Genomic DNA, 15,582 nt, shown 5'->3' on the forward strand with positions numbered 1-15,582 from the left:
GGCAGTCAGCTGGTGGCTGAGCCAGGGTTGTATGTGAGGCTTGCAGGCTCTGTGGACCTCGCTCTTCCCAAGGTCTGGGCCAGGAGGCCCAGAAATTTCACTCTGATCCTGACCCATCTGCCTCCTCAGCTCTTTTCCTCGGTTGTGAGGCAGTAATCTTGCCCTGTGATCAAGCTGGGTAGGAGAATGGAGTCAAATAGTTAACCTGTGTCTGAGCTCCTCTCACGAGGCAAACCCTCAGCCTGAGATCCCAGAGCGCACAAATGGAACGCAAAGGAGGGAACCCAGGTGTGTCTGATTCCCCGGCTCGGGGCTCCCGCCCTCGTGGAGGTAGAGAGCCTTCTAAGCCAGGTCCTCACCAAGCAGAGCTGGACCTGGAGACTCTGCGAAGAGTGAGTCCTGAAGGTGGAGCCCAGCCTCCCGCGGATAAGTGGTGGAAAGATCAGCCCCAGGGCCCCCCAAAACGTGAGTCACAACCCAACACTTGGGAGGAAAAAGGGACTGTGTGTATGTATGGGGCCAGGCAGGAAAGCTTCTCTGGCCATCTAGAAGGGGACAGGGATGGAGGAGGCATCCACCACCTGGCTGAGGGACTCTGGATCTCAGAGAGTCTTCTCCTCCAGCTTCTGCCAAAGGTCGAGTGGCTGGCAAAGGTTTACAAGCTGTGCATCTGTGGGCAGCTCAGGGAGAGGCCTGGTGAGAATGATAAGGTCATGCAGGCAATCCTCTAATCAGCCAAAATAAAAAGCTTATCTCTCCTGAGTGCTTCTGCCTGGACCGTCTCCTGGTCCCCCTTTATTGAGACACCCGAGACTTCTCTGTGTAATCCTTTGAATTCAGACCTAAGTGTTACAGAGTGAATGGAAGCCATTGTGCTCAACCAGTCACTGATGGAGCTTTGCTGGGGCAAGTAGGAGAGGAGACAGAGAAAGCATCCATCCCGCTGCCAGGCTCTGTGTGCGGTCCTCTGCACCTTCTGTTTCCTTCTCCCAACAGGTGGGTGAGGACGACTCCCCCTCTTATAGGTCAGGAAATAAAGGCACAAAGAGATTAGGCAGCCAGCCTGAAGTTACCAAGTGAGAGGACCAAGGTGTGAAGCCACAGCTTTGGGGCTCTGACACCCTCTTAGGAGAATGTTTAGTCCGGGGGAGACCAGACCTGGGAGAGGGGGATGGCAATATCCCTCCCAGGAGGGGCAGGCCAGGTCTGGCTCTCCACACCTGGGCCCCTCAGACCCCAGCTCAGCAGCAGGCAGATACTCAGATCATATGCTGCCCTGATTAAATCTGAATCCCCGGATGAAACCCATGTACCCACTCATGAAAGCCTCACAGGTGATTCCAACACAGTCAGGCGTCAGAACCAACTTCCTGGCTCTATAGGTGAGGTCGCTAAGGCCAGGGAGGGGAGGCAGCTTTCCAAGAACATACAACCCACCTCCCCATAAGGACCCCAGCCTAGGTCTTCTAATTCTTCATCAGCCAGACTGGCTTTCAGGACCACCTCTCCCCTTGACTAACCGTGTAACCTTGAGTCAGTTAACCTCATGATGAAAGCTGTAAATGTATTTAACCTCTTTCAATGGCATATATGTTCCAGAAACCCAACCCCCATCCCAAGTTCAGCCCATTTTCTACTATATAATGATGAACAGAGAAAATTCTGAATAAGAGTGGGATTGAGAATCTAACCATCCCTACTCATTAAGGTCAGGGCAGGACTTGGGGTGCCCTGGGAGTGTTACCTGCCTGGAGGAGTCTTGGGTATGACCAGGTGACTGGATGACCCAAATGTCATACCAGTCACCTATGAGTGGTGACTGGGGAGTGGGAGGCAGGATACAGGGCTGAGATCCACCGCTGAACTGGAAAGGCAGCCCGGAGTGGACACAAGGAAATGGAGGTGGTGCCACCAGGTGGACAGTGTATCTTGGTCCATTAGAGTCCTGGCAGGTGCTCTACAGAGAGGGACCATCTCTGTAGACAGAGATGCAGAAAGACAAGTTAAACATGTGCTTCCCCTCCTGCTCATGGCTTTCCTATATAAATAAACAATTGATTAAAACCCTAGGTACATATCCTAAGCTGTTTAACAGTGGTTTTTTTCCAGCATAGTGGGATTATGGGGGAACTTTCACTTTCTTGATCCTCCGTATCTTAGAGACTTAGCTTTTTCATAACAACCACCATACTACTTTTGTCATAAAAGAATGAATTTCAAAATGCTGGTATAAATATTTGCAGAACACCAGTTACCTATGCTTTCAAATGGACTTTCAGGGGAAATCAGTCATTTGGAGAAAGATCTTCAAATGATTGCAACCTAGGCACAATTCAGTGCCCTCCCCCTTTTCTTGGCTATTTTCAACGACAGCTGCCTTAGTCCTGGGGCTGCCCTTCACTCTGCCAACCAGGGCATCTCAGCCCCAGTCAGCCCTTCTCTCCCTACTGTTGCTTGGCCATCCTAAAGCACCCTCTGCCTGCACCCCTTCCATCCCCACACAGTCACAACATCCTTCCTCAACAGCTGGAAGGCCTCCAATCTGCAGGATCAATTAAGCCCTAAACAAATGACAACTCTCAGTGCAAAAGGGGACAGAGGGAAGCAGCTCGAAGAGTATCATTCTGCTAGAGAAACTTCACTGTTTTATGCCAGAAAGTGACCCAAAGACTGGCTCCTGCAGGTATAATGTGAAGAGACAGCTATTGGGAAGCAGTTCAAAATGAGAAACTTTCTGAAAAGCAGAGCAAAAGTGGTCTAGGTGCGCAGGGTTCCAGCCTTGGGGGCAGCCCCCCAACTCTTTGGTGTTATTCACCCCCATCCTCCTGATTTGCCCAGCCAGACACACCCAAGCCTGGGAGTGCTGGGCAGAATTGTATCGTGTGATGTTTAGCTTTGGCGCAGTCGTGAGGGCACAGGTCAGCTGTCTGTTTAGTGCCTATGCACCCTGGGTGCCTGAGTTGTGGGTGAGCGCAAGTCCAGTGCTTAAACTACAAACTTTTCATACGACGTGGTCCCTAAATGTAAGTCAGCCACCCTGACTCATGCTCTGCAAGTCACAGCACTGTTCCTCTGCTTCTGGGAACCCCGGCTGGTGGGACCAGGTTGAGACAGTTGGCAGTCTCCAACATGGCACCTTCTGAAAGAGGAGTCAGGAGACTGGCACAACCCCTCTTTGTGCACTGATTCGAGTGTAACCCCATAGATGACGTGGCTCCCTCAGATAGCATCCCCAGCTCCTGCTTCACCTGCTGCCAACATTCCTCTGTTCTCTTCTCATCCTTGTCCCTAGATCTTTGCCGAGGATGGAAATCCAACTGCTCCCCATCACCGGGGATACCTGGGGTGTCTGGGTTAGATCAGAGGTCACCAGAATTGGTGGGGGTCGGGGGGGGGTGCGGTAAGGGGCTTCAAATTCTGTAATAGGCCAAAGCACTCCAGGGCCTGGTGTTTTATGGAAAAGGCGTCACCTTTCTCATGGAACTCGGCTGGAAGGCTCATGTTCACGGGTGCCAACCCCGTTCATAGCTACAGGAATCTGAACTATGAAGACACTGGATGGGGGACAAGGCCCTGGGCTCGGAGACAGACCAAGTGCTTCTCTGGAAGGAATCTTGGCCTCTTGCAGACCTGGGAAGTGCCAAGGCTTAGCTCCTGAGTGAGGAGCACTGCTGCTGACAGCTGGGAGTCCGGGCTATGGGGCCGCTGGTTGTGCAGGAGCCAGGGAGGCTGGAGCAGGAGGAGCCCTTCCAAAGGTGGGGGTGGAGGGGAGCTCTGGATTCTGCAGACACCCCCAGACTGGCCCCTCTGAAGGCTCCTGTGGTGTCAGAGCCGTTTCACAAGCACCTGCCACAGTTATCGGCTCAGGCTGAGTGCTTCTGGAGTGTGGAGAGAGGGTGGGTGAGAGAAGCAGCTATGGACTTCCTTCCAGGAAGCTCTGTGGCCCAGAGGAGCTGGAGAGTCACAGGACACGGTGCGTTCACCCCCCGAGTTCGCCCCATGCTGCTGGCTCAGAGCAAACACTGGGGGGTCCAGACGGCTGAGGCTCCAATCCCCCTCCTGCTAGGTACCAGCTGAGCGCTGCAGACAAGGCCCTTGACTTCTGAGTCTTAGTCTTCTCAGCTGTAAAGTGGGGATAATGAAGCCTCCTTGCAAGGTTGTTGCAAGGCTACATGAGAAAAGGGACAGAGGTGAAGGTGTATGGTAGAGTGCGAGCCTGCTGAGATCAGCGGGGCCACATGGTGGGTGCAGGGCAGATGGGGACTCCAGACAATGACAGGAATCTCTGTATCCTTGATGATGTCTTCTTTCTGTGGGTATCTAGGAACAGCTTCGAGGAAAGGAGGAAAGCTCCCTGGAAGGAGAGGAAGGGCTCTAGACCATATGGTAGGCAGGGAGGCCAGCATGAGCAGGGGCCCTTCCTCCTGGGTGGCCATGGGGTCTGCCTACATATTTTTGACATCCTGTGTGTCAGGGAAAGATTCCTATTGACTAAAATAAGCCGTCTCTCTATAAAATGGAGTCCCTGGTGGCTCAGAAGGTAAAGAATCCTCCCTCAATTCAGGAGACCTGGGTTTGATCCCTGGGTCAGGAAGATCCCCTGCAAAAGGGAACAGCTACCCACTCCAGTATTCTTGCCTGGAGATTTCCAAGGACTGAGGAGCCTGGTGCACTACCGTACATGGAGTCTCAAAGAGTTGGGCACGACTGAGAGAGTAACACGCTTTCTATAAAAGGGAGGGATTGGATGGGCTGAACTTCAAATTCTGTCCAAGTATATCCTATTACCCTGAGCACCTAGCTATCTATATAAGCACATGTGCACACACATGTGCACACACACACTCACAGGGATGCACAATCACCCTGATATACAAGTTCAAGTCAAAAGCTGATATTTGTGGAAGGCTATGGATTGTGTTCCAGGCTCAGGCACAACCTTGCTTCTACTGTTAGGGTTAGAAAAAGACTAAGACAGGGACCCCTCTCTGCTCTGGCTGCTCTGTATTATCTCAGCAGTAAGTGGACAGTTGGACCAAGAAGAGTATAACCAAAGGGAGGCTGGGGACCCCCCCTGAACCAGGCCAGCAGGCAGGGGTTTCCGGCCTTGTCTTTTCTGCATCCCAGATATACCCCAGAGAGGACAAGATGCTGGGCCCAGCCCAGGAAGGCCCTGGAAGTGTAACTGGTGCCAGGGTTACACTTTCATGCTTGGGGTAAAACCAGGGGGATTCAGGGGGCAGTACTTCATCATCTTCCCATGACTCTCCTCCCGCAGGACCAAGCAGGGAGTCTTCTAAGGGTAGTAGCGTTAAATTATTAAGTGATTTATCTGTTCACCTCCCAATAATTTCTGAGGCAGACCTATATTCTGCTTTGAGGGAGCTCAGAGCTTCTATCTCCCAGTGTTCCCCGTACTGCTGATGTCCCAAAAGAATGAAGGAGAACTTCTCCTGGAATCTGAGTGTAATGTTGGGAGGCCTCCAAGCAGTAGAGTCCTGTGGAGGGCTAGGTCTGCAGAGTCTGGGTTTTGAGTGTCCCCCCAAGTCTTTGAGCAGAGGAGACTCTCCTTGGCCCCTGTACCCCCCACACCTTGTCTCAGCCTTCTCAGCTGAGGCCAGCTTGGACGAGAATATCCCAGCCTCTTTAAGTATCACATACACGCCCAGCAACCAGACCACAAGCCAGACCCACAGAGATGCTTGTGCAGGTGTTAGTTAACAGACCCACTGAAAGAACACAGAAGGAAGTGGTTATAATTGTGGCTTAGGGAATCAAGGGAAACTTTGTGAAGGAGAGAAGAGGTGACTAGGCCTAAGAGACAGCTAGGATATCAGCAAGAGGTTGAGGGAATGCTGTCAGCACAGGCTCGGAGGCAAGAACAAATGAAAGCAGAATGCATTTCAATAGAAGCCTCAAATGGCTCCTTGACTAGACCAAATAACTCCCTGTACATTGTTGAAGGCACATGGGTTTTGGAATCCAGAAGCTCTGGCCACATACTAAATACTTTAGATAACTCGCTTACCCGCTCTGAGCTTCAGTTTTCTCATCTGTAAAACAGAGATGTAACTGCCTACAAGACCCATCTCACAGGGTTGTCTGAGCTTCAAATACATCATCACATAAAGCGACTCGCTAGTGCCTGCTCAGTACCTGGTAGGTATTTTGTCTCCTCCCATAACTTCCCCTTCCTTCTTTGGCCTCCATTTTCCTTCCCTAAAATGACGCGAAGCTGCTCTGCCCCCACCCAACTGCCATTCTTCTCAGAAGCTTGGTGGGTTCCCTGAGAGATCCCCATTCCTCCGAAACAAGTGGGGTGGGGTGGGGAAAACAGGACATGAGCAACAAAACTACACATGATTGCCCCAGTGAGAGGAGTCTTTAAACCACACTGGGCGGAAAGGCTTCAGCGGAGAACTAAGGACAGAGCTGGGAACCGGCAGGCGAAGGGAGAGAAGACAGCCAAGTTGTTTTTCATTTGCAGAACTTCCAGCTCCGGCCAAATAACATTTTTAAATACTATTGACATGACAAAACTAAACTTCTTGGCTTGGGCTTGAATTTTTTTCTCTTCTTTTTTTAAATCCCAAATTGAAGAATGTATCTCCTTTAGAAGTGCGTCTGTCAGCCTTTCTGCCCACAAGGGTTCAGCTCAGAGCTAGTCCAATTCGCCAAGGTCAGAGAGTGATTACCTTGGCTCCAGTGATGCACACCTGGTGGGGAGGAGAGTGATTGCGGCCAAAGGCCAGGCAAGCAGGTTCTCCTGGTGGGAAGAGAGGCTGCTGGAACCCTCTCCTGTCACTCTCCCGCTCCTGTTCTCCCTCGCTCCTGTGTGCGCACGCATGTCTGTGTGCCGTATCTGCTGGGGGCCACCCTCCAGATGGGGAATCATTTCCATGTCCGTCTGCAGCTAGGACTGCAGAATCAAGTGAAATGGAGAGAGTAGGCAATCATTCCAGCTCTTGGGGTTTTAAACTACTTCCACCTAAAGTATCCAGACAATTGATGTTGGAGTGGGTGGTTCATTCTGCCTGACTTATCCACATAATTGCCTCCATTCCCCATTCACTTTGTGTGGATAATACGTGGCATCATCCAGGCCAAGGAGGAGCACAGGTATTAAATGAGGCACGTAAATAAATATAGTTGCCCAGCGCAGTCTCTCCACAGGTAGCATGTTTCTTCATTTCATCAAAGCAAACATTTCTCATGCAACAAGCATTTCTTGTGCCAAACCCCATGCTAGGTGTTGGGGATACAATCATGACTAAGAAAATACGGTCTTTGCCCAGAGAAAGCATGTATCTTGGTAAGCAAAAAAGTTAAAAAATAAGGGACAAATATGATTGGAGATTATAGTAAAGATCAGAATGAGTCAAAAATTTTGTGCTTGCTGTAAACAATGTTTGGCAACTGTTCACAACAATAACACCTGTATGTGAAGTCAGATATGCCTGTGATAAGGCCTGGTTACCGGCCTGATCAGCATCAGCAGGCCTTCCCAGGTCAAAGGCCGCCCTTAAAACTGTATTAAAGGGTTTGCCGGCAAAACCAGTGACTCTGGCATAAGAAGCTCTGAGCCTATGGCCTCTAACAGCTTAATGAGTTTGAACTCATTGCTTTAGTCTCCTTTTTCTATTCTACAAAATGGGCATCACAGCTTGCCCACCAAACCCCAGGTTCTTGTGAGGACTAAGTGAATGTGCTCAGAAAACTCTAGATAGAGGAGGGGGTGTTGAGAAGTTTCCTCCACAAAGAAGTTGAGTAAATCTACGAGGAAGAGAGAGAGGAAGGGAGAGGAAAGAAGAAGTAGGGAGGGAAGAGAAGCGCAGGGGTCAGGGGTGCACTGCCAGTGAACTACTTAAACCCATCCCCCCGCCAGCAACGATGGAACACGATCATCCTCATCTGAGTCTTGGAAAGGTCAAGGAAGCCATACTGCTCACCTTGGGAAGCTGGGATTTGATTGATCTGTCCATATCCAAAGCTTGGCTTTTTTTTTTTTTTAATTGAAGTTTAGTTAATTTTCCTGTGTTGTGTCAGTTTCAAGTGTTCAGCAAAGTGATTGAGTTATACGTATATTCTTCTTTTTCAGATTCTTTACCCATTATAGGTTATTATAAGATTTTGGCTATAGTTCCTTGTGCTATACATTAGGTCCTTGTTGTTTATTTCATATATAGCAGTATATACGCTAATCCCAAACTTCTAATTTATCTCCCCCACCTCCCTGCTATCCCCTTTAGTAACCATGTTTGTTTTCTATGTCTGTGAGTCTATTTCTGTTTTGTCAGTAAGTTCATCTGTATCATTTTTTTTAGATTCCACATATAAGTGATGTCATATGGTATTTGTCTTTCCCTGACTTACTTAGTGTGATAATCTCCAGATCCATCCATGTTGCTATAAATGGCATTATTTCATTCTTTTTTTTTTTTTTTTTTACAGCTGAGTAATATTCCACTGTATATATGTACCACATCTTCTTTATCTATTCACCTGTCATTTAAGTTGCTTCCATGTGTTGGTTATTGTAAATATTGCTGCTGTGAACACTAGGGTCAAAGTTCAACTCTGTCATAAAGCCTGCTAGAGCAGGGGAGGGAAGACACCAATTCCTTTTTTATTTGGACTTGACACTTTTTAGTCCCAAATGAGGCCTTCCCGAGAAAAGCCACAGGGGATTCTTTTTAAAGGAAGAATGTGACCAAACCATACAACTTCAGGAAATTGAGATATTGGAGCTACTAAGCTACCCTTTTTATGGATTAAAAAATTTTTTTTAAAAAGGCCCTAGGAAGTTTAGGTGACTTGGCCAAAACCATGAGACTGATTACTGAGGGCATTAGAGAAAAGAAAAAAGGAAGACTAGACAGATTTTTTTTTCCCCAAACTGAGTGCTACTCATTAGTGGGTCACTAAATTCATGAGCGGATCATAATCAGAGACTTTAAAAAATGAACTAGCAGAGGATAGAAAATAGAGTGTGTTGTACTTGGCAAAGGGGAGCTCTGTTTGTGATGCTTTTCAGTTCTGTGCGTTTGCTTGCATATAGGCAGAACCTGAATGTAAAATGACTGTGGGTCCTAGTTAGAACCCTCTGCACAACTCCAGACTGGAGGAAAAGCATGAGGAGGAAGAGACCCGTGGGACCGACAGGAAGTTTGAACAAAATCCAAGAGTTGCTCCTCCCATTCAAGCAAAACAGCTCTAAAATAACCACAGGCCTATTTTTAGCACATGCCAAATTTACCTTTCCTTTGCTCTCTGGCCTGGACCAGGAGAGCCTGACCACAGCAATCTCTGCTCCTGGGGAGCCCAAGGGGCTCAGGAAAGCTGTCCCACAGGCAGAAGTTTAGGGCCAGGCTCTTATATAAATCCCAAGACTCTTTCCCATTCCTTACTTCCTCTGCCTGCCTGGGGATTACAGCAGGTCCTCGGAAACAAGGAAAAGCATCCTTCACAACAGGATGTTGCGGGGGAGACCACACACTGCTACTCTCTGAGTCAGGCCACCAGGGAACCAGGCTCTGTACCCCTTAGTCACTGCCGGACACCTTAACCCTTCAGGGAACAAGAGACATACAGCTCACAGCTGAGCCCTGGAGGGAGATGTAGGGGATCTTTCCAACCTGTGATCTTACAGATGGAGCTTCCACAGCACCAGGGCCCAAGTTCTTATACCTGAAGCCCATCTAGCTCCTAAAGCTTGGGGTGGAGGAGAATAAATAGCATTTGAAAGATTCCTCACATGCTCAGGCATGTGTATGTACGTGAGTCTGTGTAGTGGAGGAAAGTGTTTGGCAGAAGAAGCTAGAATTATCAATAGACCTAAGAGGAAGCACCAGGAACCTCATCCCTGGATGATGGGAGGGGTTGGCAAGGGCTCTGCTATAGACAGCAGAAGTGCCAACCTCTTCCTTTGAATGTGTGTGTGAGGGGGTTATGACAAGTGGGAGTAGAGTGAGGATGAAACTATTCACAGCACCAAGGACAACTGTCAACCTCGAGCATCGATTACAACCAGAGTCAACCAAGTGATAATAGAAAAAGTAAACATTTGGCTGAGTTGTAGAAAAGGAACACAGAGTCAGTTTCAGAAGCTGTTCACCACTTGGGTTTCATTTCCTTGTAGATTGATAACAATGATGCTTACCGTTCAATCCTGTGTAGGTGTATTTTGTGGTAGGTGTATTTGATGACATAAGCTCTGTTCATTGGTAATAAACACTCACCGACTGTTGTTCCTGAGACAGCTGCTGTGCTCATCGCGTACAACATCCCTGATGCGAGCGACCCAGAGAACCAGTTCCAATCACTGTCCAGCCTCTGGAAAACAACTCCTTGGGAGAGCAGCCTCTGGGTGGGGAACCTGGCTCCTGAGAGGTGAAGCCCAGTGCCAGAGTGTCCTGCCTCACCACCCTGAATCCACAACACTGGGCTGTTCATAACGTCCCTCCCTAAAGCCCAGTTCCAGTGGGAAGGACTCCTAGGAAAGAGATTCCTGTGAGAGAGACTCAGGGAGGCCCTGAAGGGTCGCCGAGGCTGCCTTTCAGCTACAGACAGACAGGATGTGTCTTAAAGGCCAGTCTCCAATGAGCAAGACACATCTATTTGTAATCCCAGATCCTCTCCTTAGAAACTTGACCAACTCACTTCATCTTTCTGAACTTCATTTTCCTCATCTCAAAGAAGGAGGTAGTAATAACTGTCCACTGGACTATGAAGATGAAGTGAGAACAGTGAGTGAAAAGTTCCTCCCAGGGCTGGCAGAGAGAATCCAGCACTGGCCTTCTCCCTTTTGTAAGGTGGGCATTGATTTTGGGGCTGACCCTCAGGGCAGGGAGACCCAACTGCTTGCTGCCCTGATTTCTCAAGATTCAGGGTGGTCTCCTGGTGGTCAGGGCTCCCTACTCAGTGAGGTCTGAGACTTCCTCTCCCTCCAGTACGGCCTGGGAGGAGCCCACAGGCCCCAGCAGGCAGATCCTGGCTGTCGTGGCTCCAGAGCAGTTGTGGCTTGGAAGGAATCTCTGGCATGTGTCACGTCGGCCCCCACAAGCCATGATCCATGGTGTGTGGGAGAAGTGCTTTGTTCCGGGGCCAAGGGGTCAGTTTGTAGGAGGGTCACCCATGGGTCTCCATACTAGGCAGCTCCCCTCGCTCCTCACGCCCCGTCCCCACACCAGCTGCTCTGGATCACCCGTCTAGCCAGGGAGACCAGGCAGCTTGTGCTGTGGCTCAGAGAGGGCTGCGTGCGAGCTGTGGCTGTGGGGCAAGGCTGAAGCATGGGGAGCAGGGTCTGCCTGCCTGGGAGACCCACAGGGACAGGAGCTGGTATGGAAAGGGTGGCAGAAAACCTCAAGCACCAATCTCAAATTTGCTCAGCTCATCACTCGACCGCATAAGAACCCCATGCAAGTCAGGTCCTTTCCTGGGGCCCCAGTTTCCTTGTTGGCAAATTGAGGGGGTTGAACAAGACAATCTCTAAGGTCCTGTCTAGCTTTACTATTTGGGACCATAAATTCCTATTTTCTTACAAGGCCCACAGTTCTCCCATCAACAGGTTAGCATGTTTTTCTTTTTCTTTTTAGTATTTATTCATTTGGCTCAGCTGGTTAAAGAACCTGCCTGCCTGCCAATGCAGGAGATACAGGAGACTCAGGTTCAATCCCTGGGTCTGCAAGATTCCCTGGAGAGGGAAATGGCAACCCACTTCAGTATTCTTGTCAGGGAAATCCCATGGACAGATGAGCACACACACACAAACACACACACACACACTTTATTTACTTGGCTGTGCCGGGTCTTACCCTGACCAGGGATTGAACCTGGGTCCTCTGCATTAGTAGTGTGCAGTCTTAGCCACTGGACCACCAGGGAGGTCTCTGGTCAGCATGTTGAAGCAGATGGGATGGGTGGGGGTGGGGGTGGGGGCGGTGGGCATGATAGAAAGAGCTATGGGTGAGAGGTAAATGCAGATGGTTTGGTTCTCCCAGGCAGAAGACTGGTCTGTACAATGTAATTGTCTTTATTTTTCTGTAAGTGGATGTATTTTCCATCTCAAGCCTCCGTTCTGGTTGATGTCGAACAACTAGTATAGTTACTTCCAGGTAACTCAGTCAAGCGAGTCATATTCTCCATCATTTAGATGCTTAGTTCTATTAAATTCAGGATTTTAGTCCTCATCCCCTCCCTGGAGCTGATGCTAAGGGAGGATCCACTGCATCTGGAGACATAAAGGCTCTCTGCTCAGTCTGCCCTGGGTCCTCCTCTGAGATGGAATGTGCTCCTCTCTGGTCGTCAAACATGCCCCCAGCATCCCTGTGACCTGGTGCACACACCTTGCCCACCCCGCCAGGCTCTCTGTGCTGCCACACAGTCTCTGCAGCACGCCCTGTTCCTGCTAAAGGCCCCCTGCAGACCGGCTGCTTCCTCATGGTCACTCTCCGGGCTCGTTTCCCCTCCCCCTGCAAGAGCCTGCAGAACCTGTGCGGGTGGGGAAGGGGGGGTGGAGGGGGTGGGGTGGCGGGGGCCGGGGAGTGTCCAGACAGGCCCCACTGCCACTTCTTCATAGCTCTGTAGCTCACCATGGTGGCCGAGAGGACTCCCTGAGGCTCCACATGCTCCCTGGAGAAGTGAGGCACAGGTGCTGACCTGCCTGAACGCCATCCTTACAGGAGGAGTCTGTCGTTTCCTCACCACAGGACCCAGGAGAGGACTGGACCTTGGAGGCACATCTGACTCTCCAAACCATCTTCCTCTTCTCCAGGTTAGAGGGTATTGGTCTTGAGGTGCAATGGGATAGGGAGAGGGTAGGGAGGAGTATTTCAAAAACAAAAGATTTTATGTATCTCCTGTCACATCTGCTTTTCGTGTTTTCCTCTCTCATACCCGGATCAAGGCCTTGGGCCTCCAAAGCCAAGCACTGTATGTCTTGGCTGTCTGGTTCCTCTCACTTTCGAGTGGGAAGGAATCTCAGAGTTCAGGTAGTGAAGCCCCTGGAAGGGCAGGGCAAGGGGTCAGAGCTGGTCCTAGGCTCTGAGATGCCTTTGATGATCTACGGAATTATTGGTGTCCTTTAAAAAAAAAAATTCAAATAATCCAAAGCCTTTACGTCAGTACAAAGAACAAACCTTTCACCTAGACTTTCAGGTCTTCCTCCGTATGGTCCACCCCCACTCTCCTCTCCCTTCACTCCTAACTAACTTGATGGGCCTTTAGGTACCTTTTCTTCATCTCTCTGAGTCTCAGCTTCTTCATCTCTAAAACACGGTTAATCGATCATTTCTCACTGTGTTATGGGACAAATGCTAAGTACTATTAGCAAATCAGTTTTAATAAAAACTAGAAGTGAATTCTTGCACAGGATCTGGCATGGAACAGGTTTAACAGGTCTTGGTCCCCGCCCAGCCCAGGCTCCAGCCAACTGGAGCACAGCCTTGTATTCACGGCTTAGTTCTGCTAACGCGCCCCCCTCCCCCCACCCGGTGCACTTTGTGTCACCTCCACCGCCGAGGCTCCTCCAAAATGCTGCCACCTCCAAAAATCTCCCCTGAACCAGAAGGGTGCCCCCTACTCTTCTCATATAATTATTTATGCCCATGACTCCTCCATCTACAACGACGTTGAAGCTCATTGAGGGCATGAACTTCAGCCTGTTTTATGCGCCTTGCTGGGAACCATTGAGACCAGCCTGATCCACCCAGGGCTAGACCTCTGCTGGCTCACCAAGCACTACTCAGTGTTCTAGGCAGCTGCCCAGGCTGCTCCCTCACGCCCAACCTGCTTTCGCCTTGATCCCATTTCTACCTGACTCCCACTCTTGGATCTATGATTCTGGCCTTCCAAGTGGGGGTTATTTGTTCTCTCCAGCTTAGCCCAAACCTTTGGCTCCTATATGTCCCCACTGGTAGCCTGTATTCCAAAGACCCCAGTCCCTGCCCTGGTGTCCAGGCCCTACTGTCCAGGCCCTACTGCACATGGCCCTGCTATCCAGGCCTTTGTAACGAAAACCATAGTGAACATTTATAAGTGTGTGTGTGTGTGTGTGTGTGTGTATGAGTATAGATTCCAAGGTAGCTGAGATGTCCCCAAGTGACTATCTGGCAGAGAAATGAGACTCAGTCAAAGCCAACTTCTGGCTTAGAGTCACAATTTCCTGCCAGATAAAGGTGACTGCCTCCTTGCTGGGAGTTGTACATTTGATTCTAACAGGTCTAAGATGAGATACTTCGTGAGGCATGGTAAGGGGTTTGCCAGAGTTTTGGGGAGACAGATGCCAGCTGGTGTCCCCAGACTCAACAGGCCTCAACTGGCCCCAAATCCAAAGATTCATGAATAACTGAAAACTCTCCCAGAGGGTTGGTCACTCAGTATTTAAGCCAATGACTGGGCTGTGAGATCCCCAAAGCCTTGATGGATGCTAGAAGACCCGTCTGGGACTCCCGAAGCCGTGGGAGGGGAAGGGAGAACGTGCTGTCACCATCCCGAGTTCAGTGCAGGTGAAATAAAGTAGGACAGGTCATGAGGTGAGTGGCTGAAGAGCCTCCCTCAACGCACCTTGGTGTTTCTTCCCTCCTTCAGTGCGCTTTTATCAGGTCCCTTCTATGACAACCCCTGGAGAAGGAAATGGCAACCCACTCCAGTATTCTTGCCTGGAGAATCCCGTGGACAGAGGAGCCTGGCGGGCTCCACGGGGGCGCACAGAGTCGGACACGGCTGAAAGCAGCTTAGCATGCACGCACACGCAAACCGGGCACTGTGCCGGGCCCTGGAGCTACAGTGATGAGGAACACAGACGCAGGCCCCACCCTCACAGAGCCTGCAAGAGCTACAGACAGGGAAACAGGAACGATGGAGTAAGAGGGAGTGGTGACCTGGGGAGCATGTGGGCATTTGGAGTGCCTGGCGGGGTGAGTGGGCTGGGTAGCTAGGGTTAGTCAGGGAGAACTTCCTGGGAAAGGTGATGGTGTAGAGGGGACTAGAGTTTTAAGCCAGGAAATCTGCATGCCAGGTTGCTTCATTCATGTTCAACTCTTTGTGATCCCATGGACTGCAGCCTGCCAGCTTTCTCTGTCCATGGGATTCTCCAGGCGAGGATAGTGGAGTGGGTTTGCCATGCCCTCCTCCAGGGAGACAGCAAGGATGAATGACCAGAGAGATGACATCCCCTGCTGGAGCTGAGAGCAGTGGCTGGTAGGAACACACAGGGCAGAGGGGTGGAGGAAGCTGAGGCTTGAGAAGTGACGGGGTGCCAGTCATCAGTGGGTGGGCACATGTGGTTTGATGGAGTCACTGCTTAGTACCCATTTCTTCCTTCCCTTCTCATCTCAAATCCTGAGAGGAGGCTGCAGGCTTCTTCACACCTTCTATAGTGTCTAGCATGGGACTTTGCATGCAGTAATTGCTCAGTGAATACTTGTGAAGTCGTTGACCAAGGAGAGGGGTAAATAAAAGGTTAAGAACTTAATTCTACCCAGAGACCCTTAGAAAATTAAAGCCGGTCTTTCCAATCATGTGATCTGCACATTCATGGCCCTGAAGTTGTGATTTTATAGCTAAGACAAAATACTCGTTAAA

The 15,582-nt window shown here is 50.1% G+C and overlaps 1 protein-coding gene across 1 annotated transcript in view; it reads left to right on the top strand.

The window, feature by feature from the left end:
* Window positions 1–12,647: 12,647 nt before the first annotated feature.
* LCLAT1 (lysocardiolipin acyltransferase 1) overlaps window positions 12,648–15,582 on the top strand; it is a 286,102-nt gene continuing 283,167 nt past the window's right edge. Inside the window, exon 1 of the mRNA XM_086323625.1 lies at window positions 12,648–12,772. The gene's annotated coding sequence lies outside the window, so the exon portion shown is untranslated. The remainder of the gene's footprint in view (window positions 12,773–15,582) is intronic.

The sequence above is a fragment of the Bos grunniens genome, chromosome 11 (genome assembly GCF_055505025.1).
Source record: "Bos grunniens cultivar Pamir isolate PY7600 chromosome 11, Bosgru_T2T1.0, whole genome shotgun sequence".
In the NCBI taxonomy this organism is placed as follows: Eukaryota; Metazoa; Chordata; class Mammalia; order Artiodactyla; family Bovidae; genus Bos; species Bos grunniens.